Below are 13,408 nucleotides of genomic sequence, written 5' to 3' on the forward strand. Positions count from 1 at the left end.
ACACCCACCTAAACCCTCAACCCTCAACCCACAGCTCCACCACCAGCTCCACCACCAGCTCCACCACCAGCAGCTCCCCTCAGCGTGTGAGAGCTGCAGCCAGTCCTCCGTCAGGACCGGTGGATGCTCAGCTGCAGCGCTGCTCTGCCAAACAGATGAAGAAACTGTGAGGGAGGATTTATTTGCAGGAGTCTTCTGTCAGGTTGCAGTCAGGGGAATGATACACGGCTGCTGATACGGACCTGCAGCCTTCATGGTAACACCGGCCGTGGTGTTGGTGCTCCTGATGAAGAGCCACTTTGGCCTCGAACCGTCCTGCAGGTGCTTTGGAGGAAAAATACTGATTTGATGACACTAGTGCACAAAAACTCTTATATTACTGCTTTGTGAACAAACTACTGGATCACGCTCCACAATGACTATCTAACTTTAGCTCTTAAGTTATTTCAATCAATCATTTCCACAAGCAGCAATCCGACGCTCGAGCTTCCTTTTCCCAGAGTGTAAAACACTTCAGAGTAACAGGAAACACTGACTTTTAGAACGACGATCACAAAGACGATACCCCCCCTGCTTAATGAGATCTACATGTGTCCAGGCCTCTTCAGTAGCTGCTTAGAAGAGTTTAATCTGTTCAACTCATAACTACATACATACATATATATCTTGCCATGATCTCCCCTGACCTAAAGTTTTAACTGTGCCAGTTTAACAGTGTTTATTATTACTATCCGTCTCCAGCCGGTGTTCACATCAGTGTTACAGTCCAGTCAGGTTTGGATTTATCACAAAGGATTTTTGGATTGTGTCTGTCTTTGGGGTCTATTCGCCTCGTGTCTGAGCTTCTGATTGTAGCAGCGTGTCCAAAACTTAGCGATAATAGGAATAATAGGAAATGTTTGACGGAGGGAGGAGACACTACCACAGCCGGTGTGTTGGTCCAGAGCAGCAGACGCCCGTTAGAGGAGTGTAATGAGGCTTCAGGCCACCGGTGAAAGCTTCATGTAATAGGTAGGTCGAGAGGCTGTGATCATGCTGGAGGCAAGAAATCAACAAGAGCTGTTCCTTATTTGGTTCCTTGGTACTGCTTTAGAGTAAATCTGCTGCAGAGGAAACAGTGACATGCTCACAGGCGAAGGATGCTGTCAGTGTTAGTGCTCCAAACCACACACACAGTGACTGAACAGGAAAACAGCACATACACTGCACGGATCTTCAGAGTTTCACGGATCTTTCTGCTTCTAATAATTGGGAGAAGGTGCACACGTGGGCCTCCCCAGGTGCACTTGTTAGATTCATCAGCATCAGCATTAGCATCACTGACGAGGACGAGAGAACAGGATATAATCTGCAGCCAGTTTGTCCGTTTTAATGGCAAAAGACACCAGATGTCATCACATAAAGACATGAAGATGATGAAACCGTGGAGACATTTGGAAAACCTGCCCCACCGGCAGCTGGTCGGCATTTCACAGGCCGCTCTCGGAGTTATTTTCATGAAAGTACGGATCAGACAACACCTAGTTTCAGCCAGTCAGCCTCACAGAAGAAGTGCTTGATCTGGAGCCCACTCTCTTCCCCCTGCTGCTCTGAGCTAAAAGGTAAATGAACTGTAATGGTGCAGCACCTGTCCGGTCTTTTCACACACACACACACACACACACTTTTTCACTTCACTTCGACATGAGGACCAGAGGAAAATGGTGGAAAACAAAGAAGTACAAATAATCAACTCAGTAAAATCACCTGAATATTCTCGTTTGATCAGAGAATGAAAATCAGACGCACGTCACAAGGTGGCGATGTCGTGACTAAACGCTCTGTGAGTGTGTTCACTGCTGAGGACAAGTGCAAAATATAGAAAACCACAGATCAACGCTTGGCACCGAGCAACAATTAAAGAGAGGAGTGATACCAAATGTTTGATGCCACACTGGTTAAACTCGTTGGAAGACATCGGGCAGAGTGAAGAAGAGGAGGAGGAGAAGAAGAAGCTTAACTTAATGACAGCTTTAAAAACAGATGGGGAACACAGACGGCTTGGTATTTGCTCAGGGCACAGTTTATGTGAAGGTGATGTCAAACTGAACGCTGTGCGTGGATTTACGTCACCGTCCTGATAATTGGCACCTTGGTGGCGCCCCGGGCCTCGTGAGAGAGGAGCTCAACAAACTGTTGGAGGACGGAGCGTCTCTGCAGCAGAGTCGCCCTCCCCAGCTCGGGGTCCCAGGAGGATATCCCGAGCTGTAGTCCACCACCAACGGGGGCTCACAACAGTGATGGGCCTGATCAGTGGTGGAAACGAGACGGCGTACAGGGAGGAGGTCCACAGGAGGTACAAAGGAGATGATCACTGACTTCAGGAGGAGAAAGAATGACCGTCAGCCCCTGGAGATAAACGGGGAAGGTGTGGAGAGGGTGCCAACATTTAAGTTTCTGGGCACACACATTTCAGAGGACCTCACTTGGGGAAAAAACACAAAGTGCCTGGGTAAGAAGGCACAGCAGCGACAGGAAGTACAACCTGTCACAACATCTGCTGCTGTCCTTCTACCAGTCCTCTGTCCTAAGGCTCCTGACCTACAGCATCCTGCTCTGGTGTGGCAGCAGCTCCACAGCAGACAGAAAGACCCTGCAAAGGGTGATAGGAGCACAACTCTACCTGCCCTTGAACTCATCTTCACCTCCCGCTGTCACCAGAAAACAGACACTATCCTGAAAGACACATCTCACCCTGCCTCACCCTGCCTCACCCTGCCTCACCCTGCCTCACCCTGCCTCACCACCTGTTTGACCTCCTCCCCTCAGGGAGACGCTACCGGACAGTTAAAACACACACCACCAGACTGTTACACAGTTTTTATCCTCAAACCATCACCAAACTAAAACACAGGGCCTGTGTAATAATTTGAGTGGAATATAATTTATTCTTTAGTATTTGTTGTTTTTGTATCTTTGTACTTTTATGATTTTGTTTCACTTTTTCATGCTTTGAATTTCGTTGTATTTATTTACAATGACAGTAAAAGGAATCCGTCTCTGGTGTGGTCCGGCCTGAGCCGAGCGGGGATGGGGTTCCCGGTGGAGGTCAGACCCGGAGGCTGCCTGTTTTCTCGGCTGTCCGCTGCTGCAGCCTGAACACACCTGCGGTCTCAGGTGAGCAGACAGTAAAGGGACACGGTTTTACTGCCTGTTTAACCAGCTGATCCTGACAGAAACACCTCCTGAAGCAGCTTGAACTTTTACAGCTCACGACTTACAACTGCGACGCATTAAGCCGTCTCCTTGGCGGCCTGACTTCCCTCTCAAGTGTCTGTATCCATTCTGTAAAGTTTCAGCTCTCTCTCCTCTCCACTTCACCTCCTCCCCTCCCCTCTCCTCCCCTCTCCTCCCCTCTTCTCTTTGAAGCTGCAGAGGGGAAAAGGCCCTTCTATACATTCAGTTTCATTTAAGCTCAGGAATGAACTCTGTTTACCCAAACGGCCTCTCTGTGTAACCCTGCCCTCCCTGCCTCCCCCCCTTCGTCTCCCCTTCCTTCCGACCGCACTTTATACTGAGGGTACGGGTTTATGAGGTCTGATGTTCGGACGACCTCCTCCCTCCTCCCTCCTCCCTCCTCCCTTCCCTCCCTTCATCCCTGTTTTATGGGGAGAGAGAAGGCAGCTCAGCTCGCTGTGTCGATCTCAAAACATTAAATTTAATGTATGATTCTCGACCTCGTTCCAGCAAACAACACAAGAGGAAGAAGGAGATTAGAGTCCAGGATCATGGATATCGGATGAAAGGAGAGAAGAAGAGGTGATTTGAAACACAATTGACTTTGTTCTGGTTCCAGACTCTGAGGAGTTTATTCTGGGGTTTATTAGAGAAAGTATGTGATCATATGGTTCACCTGGCGGAGCAGCAGGCGCTGGGAGGCACACGTGGCTGCATGGGCTGCCTTCATTCATCTGCCGCTCACCTGATAGGAGGCTGGAGTCTGGAGGAAAGATGACGATGAAGCAGAGAGATGAGAAAAGTGAAGGGAAATGAAATAGAATAAATGTAAAGAATAAAACCAGTTTCAGTCCCGTTAAGTCGTCTTCAGTCACATTCAGCAGCAGCTGGAACCAGGAGGAACTTTGTTCTTCTCTAAAAGAGTGAAGACGAGAATCAATCATGAGCATCAGAGTTTTAGTTTAGAGGCTGAAGTTTGTACAAATGTTAAAAGAATAAAAGCTTGTGTGTTTCTCTCAGGTTGAGCTAAAGTATTATTTTGACTTTGAGAGAAATAATTATTTCTAGATAGCAAAGTGAAATATCATTTCTACCCAACAATTGTTCTGGAGGTTTTACACTCTCTGTCACCTTACATGTTTTTGCAGAGGACCGTGTAGCTTTGCTGACATTTGGATTACGGACTGTGAACATTCATTTATACAGATTCAGCTAAAACACCTTAACAGTTTCTCCTCCTTTGTACACGTCTGTCTGCCACCAGACTCCAGCTTCTGGTCCTCACTCAGTTTATTGTTCCTCCGTTATCTTGTTGGACTCATGAACTCTGTCAGCACACCTCCACGTTCTTTGGCATACAAAAACATGACAAAGTTTACGGTCAGATACACATAAGTACTGAATACACAGAGGAAGCTTACACAGTGGTGTAATGTAACTAAGCAAATGTACTTTAAAGGGTACATAAAGGGGCAGTCTGTGGGATTTAGGGGGATATATTAGCAGACATGGAATATAGTATTCATAATGCTGTGTCCAGTAGTTTATAATTACCTCAAACTAAGAATCCTGTTTTTGTTAGCTTGAGTTAAGTCTAATACCTTCAAAAAGGGAGCAGGTCCTCTTTCAACGGCAGCCTGGAAAGGACAAACAGGAGGCGTGAATGTGTCAGTGGACGAAGAGGAAGAGAGAAGAGGAAGAGAGAAGAGGTAGAGAGAAGAGGAAGAGAGAAGAGGAAGAGAGAAGAGGTAGAGAGAAGAGGAAGAGAGAAGAGGAAGAGAGAAGAGGAAGAGAGAAGAGGTAGAGAGAAGAGGAAGAGAGAAGAGGAAGACCATGCTGTGTTGTGACAAATGGAGGATCACACTAGAATAAGAACACTAATAAGAATAAGAGGTGAGCGTGGATCTTTGGGCCACCGTAGCAAGCTCACCACTAAATCCTACAGAATGCACCTTTAAGTACAGATGATTTTAGATAAGATCGGATTAGATTCTCTTTCACTGATGCTCAGTTTGAACTGTTTAGTATCAAACTGCATGTAACTGCATGCAAACTCATGTGCTGATTATTTTCTCCATCACTGATTGGTGATCTAAAACATTCAGATGATTTCAGTCAAAAACAGCAAATCTTCACCTGTTGAAGCTGCAACAGGAAAAATTACCTAAATTCACTCACTCACACTCACACATACACATACACACTATACTGTAGTATGTAATATAGTAGTTGCACCACTGAACCCTTGCATCCTGCTGCAGTAACATCTGAAGTCTCTGTTCTCTTTGCTCTCTGCAGGTCAGGACATGACGGATCCGTACCACTCAGGGGGGAGGAAGACCTGGCTGTGATCTATAACCAGTGTGTGTGTGTTTGTGTGTGTGTGTGTTTAAATGGATGGGATGGATTTGGGCACGACGGGGGCCTGGCTTGTTGCCACAGGGGCGCTGCCTCCCCCCTTGGAGCATTAGTTTGGTCTCAGCAGTCAGACCCACACTGAGGTTCAGTTCAGATACAATTTCTATTAAACAACAACAGTTCACTTTCCTTTTGGTGCAGGTGTAACATCGGCAGTGAATAACAGCTGACCCCCCCGCTGGTGATCTCAGAGAGCCACATGACATCAAAATGACATGCAGTGAACGGCCGTATTATGTTATGGGCAGAACAGCACCGTCATGGGGCGCCGACCCCCTTTTGGTTTTCCTTTTTTAAAGTTTCTCCTCTCTGGGGAAAAGGAGAATTTCCAGTCACAGACTGGAAAAGCATTTCATTAATATTCATTATGCTCAATTCACAGTGCAACAGGGGCTTGATTGTACAGAATGTATGTATATCCAAAAGATTTATAAGGAAAAGGAAACAGGCAAGAAATACTAGAGGAGGACCAGAGAGGGATGGAGAGAGTGAGGCTGAGATAAAGAGAGAGGCAGTAATGATGAGAGAGACTCCTGTTGTCCTCAAGTTCACCTCCAAAGATGTAAAAGCATGTTTGAAAACACAGATACGATGTGATGTGTCCCCGAGGTGCATCATGTATGTCACAGAGCACAAAGAAGGTGAGGGTGCGCGAGGGTGCATGAGTGTGCATGAGAGTGCGCGAGAGTGAGTGAGGGTGCGTGAGAGTAAGTGAGGGTGCGTGAGAGTAAGTGAGGGTGCGTGAGTGTGCTTGAGAGTGAGTGAGGGTGCGTAAGAGTAAGTGAGGGTGCGTGAGAGTGAGTGAGGGTGCGTGAGAGTAAGTGATGGTGCGCGAGGGTGCGTGAGAGTAAGTGAGGGTGCGGGAGAGTGAGTGAGGGTGCGTGAGAGTGAGTGAGGGTGCGTGAGAGTGAGTGAGGGTGCGTGAGAGTGAGTGAGGTGCGTGAGAGTGAGTGAGGGTGCGTGAGTGTGCGTGAGAGTGAGTGAGGGTGCGTGAGTGTGCGTGAGAGTGAGTGAGGGTGCGTGAGTGTGCGTGAGAGTGAGTGAGGGTGCGTGAGAGTGAGTGAGGGTGCGTGAGTGTGCGTGAGAGTGAGTGAGGGTGCGTGAGTGTGCGTGAGAGTGAGTGAGGGTGCGTGAGTGTAAGTGAGGGTGCGTGAGAGTGCGTGAGAGTGAGTGAGGGTGCGTGAGAGTAAGTGAGGGTGCACGAGTGTGCGCGAGGGTGCGCGAGAGTGAGTGAGGGTGCGCGAGAGTTAGTGAGGGTGCGCGAGGGTGCGTGAGAGTAAGTGAGGGTGCGTGAGAGTGAGTGAGGGTGCGTGAGAGTGAGTGAGGTGCGTGAGTGTGCGTGAGAGTGAGTGAGGGTGCGTGAGAGTGAGTGAGGGTGCGTGAGTGTGCGTGAGAGTGCGTGAGAGTAAGTGAGGGTGCGCGAGAGTGAGTGAGGGTGCGTGAGTGTGCGTGAGAGTGCCCGAGGGTGCGCGAGTGTGCGCGAGGGTGCGTGAGAGTGCGTGAGTGTGCGTGAGAGTGCGTGAGAGTGCGTGAGAGTGCGTGAGGGTGCGTGAGAGTGCGTGAGAGTGCATGAGGGTGCGTGAGGGTGCGTGAGGGTGCGTGAGAGTAAGTGAGGGTGCGTGAGAGTGAGTGAGAGTGAGTGAGAGTGAGTGAGAGTGCGTGAGTGTGCGTGAGAGTGCGTGAGAGTGCGTGAGAGTAAGTGAGAGTGCCCGAGGGTGCGCGAGTGTGCGCGAGGGTGCGTGAGGGTGCGTGAGAGTAAGTGAGGGTGCGTGAGAGTGAGTGAGAGTGAGTGAGAGTGAGTGAGAGTGCGTGAGTGTGCGTGAGAGTAAGTGAGGGTGCGTGAGAGTGCGTGAGAGTGCGTGAGAGTAAGTGAGTGTGCGTGAGAGTGAGTGAGAGTGAGTGAGAGTGCGTGAGAGTGAGTGAGAGTGCGCGAGAGTAAGTGAGGGTGCGTGAGTGTGCGTGAGAGTAAGTGAGGGTGCGTGAGAGTGAGTGAGAGTGCGCGAGAGTAAGTGAGAGTGCGTGAGAGTAAGTGAGGGTGCGTGAGAGTAAGTGAGTGTGCGTGAGAGTAAGTGAGAGTGAGTGAGAGTGAGTGAGAGTGCGTGAGAGTGCGTGAGAGTAAGTGAGAGTGAGTGAGAGTGAGTGAGAGTGCGTGAGAGTGAGTGAGAGTGAGTGAGAGTGCGCGAGAGTAAGTGAGGGTGCGTGAGAGTAAGTGAGGGTGAGTGAGAGTGAGTGAGAGTGCGTGAGAGTGAGTGAGAGTGAGTGAGAGTGAGTGAGAGTGAGTGAGAGTGCGCGAGAGTAAGTGAGGGTGCGTGAGAGTAAGTGAGGGTGCGTGAGAGTGAGTGAGGGTGCGTGAGAGTGAGTGAGAGTGCGTGAGAGTAAGTGAGGGTGCGTGAGAGTGAGTGAGAGTGCGCGAGAGTAAGTGAGAGTGCGTGAGAGTAAGTGAGGGTGCGTGAGAGTAAGTGAGTGTGCGTGAGAGTAAGTGAGGGTGCGTGAGAGTGAGTGAGAGTGCGTGAGAGTAAGTGAGGGTGCGTGAGAGTGAGTGAGAGTGCGCGAGAGTAAGTGAGAGTGCGTGAGAGTAAGTGAGGGTGCGTGAGAGTAAGTGAGTGTGCGTGAGAGTAAGTGAGTGTGCGTGAGAGTGAGTGAGAGTGCGCGAGAGTAAATGAGAGTGCGTGAGAGTAAGTGAGGGTGCGTGAGAGTAAGTGAGTGTGCGTGAGAGTAAGTGAGTGTGCGTGAGAGTGAGTGAGAGTGCGTGAGAGTGCATGAGAGTAAGTGAGAGTGATTGAGAGTGAGTGAGAGTGCGTGAGAGTGAGTGAGAGTGAGTGAGAGTGAGTGAGGGTGCGTGAGAGTAAGTGAGGGTGCGTGAGAGTAAGTGAGAGTGCACGAGAGTAAGTGAGAGTGCGTGAGAGTAAGTGAGGGTGCGTGAGAGTGAGTGAGAGTGCGTGAGAGTGCGTGAGAGTAAGTGAGTGTGCGTGAGAGTGAGTGAGAGTGCGTGAGAGTGCGTGAGAGTAAGTGAGAGTGAGTGAGAGTGAGTGAGAGTGCGCGAGAGTAAGTGAGGGTGCGTGAGAGTAAGTGAGGGTGCGTGAGAGTGAGTGAGAGTGCGTGAGAGTAAGTGAGTGTGCGTGAGAGTGAGTGAGAGTGCGTGAGAGTGAGTGAGAGTGAGTGAGAGTGAGTGAGAGTGCGTGACAGTGAGTGAGAGTGCGCGAGAGTAAGTGAGTGTGCGTGAGAGTGAGTGAGAGTGCGTGACAGTGAGTGAGAGTGCGCGAGAGTAAGTGAGTGTGCGTGAGAGTGAGTGAGAGTGCGTGAGAGTAAGTGAGAGTGAGTGAGAGTGAGTGAGAGTGAGTGAGAGTGAGTGAGAGTGCGCGAGAGTAAGTGAGGGTGCGTGAGAGTGAGTGAGAGTGAGTGAGAGTGCGCGAGAGTAAGTGAGAGTGCGCGAGAGTAAGTGAGGGTGCGTGAGAGTAAGTGAGAGTGCGTGAGAGTAAGTGAGAGTGAGTGAGAGTGAGTGAGAGTGCGCGAGAGTAAGTGAGGGTGCGTGAGAGTAAGTGAGAGTGAGTGAGAGTGAGTGAGAGTGCGCGAGAGTAAGTGAGGGTGCGTGAGAGTAAGTGAGTGTGCGTGAGAGTAAGTGAGTGTGCGTGAGAGTGAGTGAGAGTGCGTGAGAGTGCATGAGAGTAAGTGAGAGTGATTGAGAGTGAGTGAGAGTGCGTGAGAGTGAGTGAGAGTGAGTGAGAGTGAGTGAGGGTGCGTGAGAGTAAGTGAGGGTGCGTGAGAGTAAGTGAGAGTGCACGAGAGTAAGTGAGAGTGCGTGAGAGTAAGTGAGGGTGCGTGAGAGTGAGTGAGAGTGCGTGAGAGTGCGTGAGAGTAAGTGAGTGTGCGTGAGAGTGAGTGAGAGTGCGTGAGAGTGCGTGAGAGTAAGTGAGAGTGAGTGAGAGTGAGTGAGAGTGCGCGAGAGTAAGTGAGGGTGCGTGAGAGTGAGTGAGAGTGCGTGAGAGTAAGTGAGTGTGCGTGAGAGTGAGTGAGAGTGCGTGAGAGTGAGTGAGAGTGAGTGAGAGTGAGTGAGAGTGCGTGACAGTGAGTGAGAGTGCGCGAGAGTAAGTGAGTGTGCGTGAGAGTGAGTGAGAGTGCGTGACAGTGAGTGAGAGTGCGCGAGAGTAAGTGAGTGTGCGTGAGAGTGAGTGAGAGTGCGTGAGAGTAAGTGAGAGTGAGTGAGAGTGAGTGAGAGTGAGTGAGAGTGAGTGAGAGTGCGCGAGAGTAAGTGAGGGTGCGTGAGAGTGAGTGAGAGTGAGTGAGAGTGCGCGAGAGTAAGTGAGAGTGCGCGAGAGTAAGTGAGGGTGCGTGAGAGTAAGTGAGAGTGCGTGAGAGTAAGTGAGGGTGCGTGAGAGTAAGTGAGAGTGCACGAGAGTAAGTGAGAGTGCGTGAGAGTAAGTGAGGGTGCGTGAGAGTGAGTGAGAGTGCGTGAGAGTGAGTGAGAGTGAGTGAGAGTGAGTGAGGGTGCGTGAGAGTAAGTGAGGGTGCGTGAGAGTAAGTGAGAGTGCACGAGAGTAAGTGAGAGTGCGTGAGAGTAAGTGAGGGTGCGTGAGAGTGAGTGAGAGTGCGTGAGAGTGCGTGAGAGTAAGTGAGTGTGCGTGAGAGTGAGTGAGAGTGCGTGAGAGTGCGTGAGAGTAAGTGAGAGTGAGTGAGAGTGAGTGAGAGTGCGCGAGAGTAAGTGAGGGTGCGTGAGAGTGAGTGAGAGTGCGTGAGAGTAAGTGAGTGTGCGTGAGAGTGAGTGAGAGTGCGTGAGAGTGAGTGAGAGTGAGTGAGAGTGAGTGAGAGTGCGTGACAGTGAGTGAGAGTGCGCGAGAGTAAGTGAGTGTGCGTGAGAGTGAGTGAGAGTGCGTGACAGTGAGTGAGAGTGCGCGAGAGTAAGTGAGTGTGCGTGAGAGTGAGTGAGAGTGCGTGACAGTGAGTGAGAGTGCGCGAGAGTAAGTGAGTGTGCGTGAGAGTGAGTGAGAGTGCGTGAGAGTAAGTGAGAGTGAGTGAGAGTGAGTGAGAGTGAGTGAGAGTGAGTGAGAGTGCGCGAGAGTAAGTGAGGGTGCGTGAGAGTGAGTGAGAGTGAGTGAGAGTGCGCGAGAGTAAGTGAGAGTGCGCGAGAGTAAGTGAGGGTGCGTGAGAGTAAGTGAGAGTGCGTGAGAGTAAGTGAGAGTGAGTGAGAGTGAGTGAGAGTGCGCGAGAGTAAGTGAGGGTGCGTGAGAGTAAGTGAGAGTGCGTCTCATGTAAGACACGAGGGAGAGGATCATCTGAAGCAATGTGACTGGATCAGATTTACCTGCTCATCATCATCATCATCATCATCATCATCATCATCACGTTAGCGTCGGCTCAACATGTTGTATCATAACTTTATTTATCGCTCAGCTGGAGCCTGATAACAGGTTCCATCTGTGGCTCGGCTGCGCTGAGATGTTTGTCTGCTCATGTTTCATGTTTTAAATTAAAGTACAGTAGAAAAAACTCAGTTATGTTTCTACTGAGTGCAGAGAGGCAGCAGAGGGACGGGGGAACGACACATGGATGCATGTGTAGAGGGAGGGTGAGGATGCTGCGCTAGTGGGGGGGGGCAGAGGCTGTTTGTCCCAGTCCAGTGAAGTGAAGCTGTCAGATGAACGTAGTGCAGTGAAAAGAACTAAACGTCCAGTACCGACTTCCATCCCACCACCTCCTGGAGTTCACCAGCAGGCCGCCGACACGTCCGCATGAGCCCACTGTCAGTCAGTGGTGGTAATTGGTTTTCTTTATCTCTGGCTTCGTGGGATGACAGATGGGGAACTTCCAGAATCGCATCTTCTGCCAAACCACCACGAAACAACTGCAGCAGCTCGGCCGTCACGTCTGCAGGAAACAAAGAAACGATGATTGATGAGCCGGTTTGGCAAAACGGCGACTTCTTCTTTATTTCCAGCACTAAACTTTCTAAATGAAGTAAAACTGTGTGCTGATGATGAAACAGTGACATGAATCAGACGTGTGAGGTCTCCAGGGATCTGATATCAGCCACATCTGAAGAATGATAGGAACACGAGCTCTGAGCCCCCCCCCACTCAAAGAGGCTGCTAGTCTACATTTCTATACATTTATCTTCCTCCGGCTGCAAACACTTTCCAATGATAACGGTACGGGGATACTTTGTGACTCGGCCCCCGAAGTAATCAATAAGATTGGGATGAAACCAGGTGCTTTCATTTCTTTTTTGGTTTGTTTAATGAGCTTCGATCCAGAACCGTTAAAAAACCCTCCAGACCTCACAAACACGTCTCTTCACATCAACTCCTCGGCTTCCAAACCGCAGAGTTTGTCCAGATAGAGCAGGACTGAAATCAATTTTAGGAGTCGGCAGCGTCAAAACCAACGAAAACAGAGCAATCACTGTGTGTGTGTGTGTGTGTGTGTGCACTAAACCACCTCATCTCCATACGTTCTCCTCTCACTCCTCCTGGTTTCAGACTTCTCACACTGTGCTTAGTGGATTATCACCACAGTGTTGTCGCTGGCTGATGAACACAAGACTCGCCGGCTCTGAGGAAGAAACAACGGAGAAGAAACAACGGGACGACAAAGACCCTGACAAGTTGTTCCCACGGCACCGGAAAGTTATCGAGTTCCTGCAGTACACGCGGTCAGTGAACGCATCACCAACAACAGTCTGCACACTGAACAAACTAATAATATTAATAACTTCATTACACTCCTGTGCTGTTTTATGGAGGTTAAAAGTTTCAGTGTGGTCTCAAGCTTGTAATGCTGAAAGTTTACTTCAAGACGATACACGCTGGGGGGGTGCGGTCATTGGGGTGAAACACACACCACCACTTTTGCAGGTATTTGCTCAAGAATCACGATTGACCCGATGAAGGTGATGAATGGATGAATATGGATGAAGCACTTTTCATGCTAATCCCTTGAGTGTGTGTAGGATTCAGTGCCATCTAAAGAGATCAGATTACAACCCCCCCACCCACCAGGTGTGTAGGAGAACCTACGGTGGCCCCCACTACGTCCTCTCACTGTAAACACAACGTTTCTGCCCCTGGACGTTCACCAGGCGGCCCAGAGGAAGAGAGCCAATCAGAGGAGGCCTGCTGCCACGGAGACGGGACAAACACCTCGATACTGACGACGGTCAATAAACCAACGTTGGTTTCAGTGGTTAAATCAATTCAACAGCTTTCTTTCATGCAGACGATAATATTACAGAATAACAGAGAGCTCTCAGCCTCCTCTGTCATCTCACATTATTATCCTATTTATTTATTACGTTCTTAAACTACAAACACTACGGTTCATCACCTCCAGTACATTTCTGTTTTATAGTTTATTTTACACTGCAGTGTTCATTTCTTACATTTTATATTTATTTACCTTGCTAGTTCTTATTGTTGATCTGGTACTTACAACATTTTTTAGCGCTCACTTTAACTTTCTCTGCTGCTACTCGAGCCTCAAGTTTCTGCTCGTCGCCACCTTCAGGTTTTTCACTCTGTGGAGTCGCCCCCTGCTGGCCTTCAGAGGGAACACAGCTTTAAAGCACATCAGCAACGTCAGCTTTTTTTTTTTTTAATTAAAGTCGCAAAGACGTGGTTGCCATGGTAGCCACACACCTCAGCCGCTTCATCATCATTTAGTCTGAACGGGACCATAATCTCTTACCTCCCTCCCTCATGTATATAACAGAACCTGTGCAGAGTCACTCCATATTTACTCCAGCATCTTTGCACTAGTCTGTTCACACTCTGCCATAGTTTTT

Source organism: Pempheris klunzingeri, chromosome 18 (genome assembly GCF_042242105.1).
Source record: "Pempheris klunzingeri isolate RE-2024b chromosome 18, fPemKlu1.hap1, whole genome shotgun sequence".
Taxonomy (NCBI): domain Eukaryota; kingdom Metazoa; phylum Chordata; class Actinopteri; order Acropomatiformes; family Pempheridae; genus Pempheris; species Pempheris klunzingeri.